A 1643-nucleotide genomic window follows, 5' to 3' on the forward strand; every position below is an offset into this window, starting at 1 on the left:
GCTCAGGATTCTACCCAAGGCCCTGTACTCTACAAAGACTCAGCAAGAAGCTCATCTCACTGCAGGCACTGTAATTTTAATAAGAAACATATTTTTAGGTGTTTTTTCCACAGCACCACTGGGTGGTTTGAACAGTCAACCTTTAGGTTAGCCATGGAGCACACATCATTTGTGCTACCTAGGAACCTTCTTTTCTTTATATCTTAAATATATTTCATAATTTTTATATCTATTTAATATTTTAAACTTTTAGAAAACAGTGACTGAAAATCAACCCAATTATTTCAAAATTGGAAAAATAGTTTTCAGTTAGTAATTTCTCTAAAATAACTTGGCAAGAGAAAAAAACAGCTCACTTAGTTGGCATTCTGAAGAACTAGTCTATGCAGTAAATAAAAATTGCAACAGAGTTAGTCTGGGGAAATAAAAACATATTAATCAAAGGCCAATTAAAATAATGACTCTGACATAATTTGACTAGCATTGAGGAATCCACAATCATCTGCCTAACTGAAATATATTTCCCAAAGGAAACTATATTAGTATAAGCACAAGTCCCATGTACTTACTTAACATATTGGGTTGATGAAAGGGATTGGGAAATATTTTTTCTAAGAAGTTTTAAAAATAGCAAAATTATAGCATGCCACAGTTGAATGGACTTTTAGGTATTATAGAACAATGGCTGTCAACTTTGCCAATCTATTAAAATTATCCAAGCAGTATGTGTGTGTGTGTGTGTTTTAATGTCCTTAATCAGGTTGTTCCTAGGACAAATTATATTAGAATCTCTGACATAGCAATACTTTTAAAGAATATCACATGATCAATATGCAGCCCGCATTAAGAACCACTGATCTACAGCAACTCCTTTACTTAAAGTTGAAGACTTTAAGGTTGTGAGAGGTGGTTTACATTGTCTAAGGTCACTAGATCTTGTTCTTTCTTTCCTATCTTGTTTGCTGTCACTTTCTGCTGTATTTTTCACATTTATTTGTACCAATTAATTTGAGGTTTTCTTTGTATCACCGCACCTTAATTCTAGCCACTCTATGGTTTCTACCCAGCTTCATGAATGTGCAACTTAGTAGTGCTTTATTCCAGACCCGCACCACACATCACTTAGTTTCTACCCAGGAACTTCCCTCATGGCATCATGATGGAATCCTCTTATATTCATAAATCTGCAACTTGAAAATGCTGGGAAAGGTCACCCAAAGGAGTGAATCTATGAATAATGAGCAATGGAAGTCAATGGATGTGTTTCTTTTGTCCCCCCATATATTTTCTTTACATGCATTTCATATGTATCTTTAGCAATAACTTGGAACTCAAGCTACTTGTAGCAATAACCAACTTTATAATGTCTATAAGTATTGCTTTTCCCTACTTCTCTTTTCACTATATACATTGTCCTAATTTTCACTCCTTGAATTTGATTTCCCAATAAAGTATTTTCAAATAAGTATCCAATTCAAGCTCTGTATTCTGGAGAATTCAAGCAAAGATGTAGCATTTTTTCTATGCTCTGTAGTCTTAACTGCATGATCTTGGAGGCTTCAACATAAAACCAAACGACCACCACTCATCTGTCTGTGGTGCTGTGGTGGCTTGAGTTGCTGTGATTCTGAGGGCTATTCCAC

The sequence above is a fragment of the Chrysochloris asiatica genome, unplaced genomic scaffold, assembly GCF_000296735.1.
Source record: "Chrysochloris asiatica unplaced genomic scaffold, ChrAsi1.0 scaffold00325, whole genome shotgun sequence".
In the NCBI taxonomy this organism is placed as follows: Eukaryota; Metazoa; Chordata; class Mammalia; order Afrosoricida; family Chrysochloridae; genus Chrysochloris; species Chrysochloris asiatica.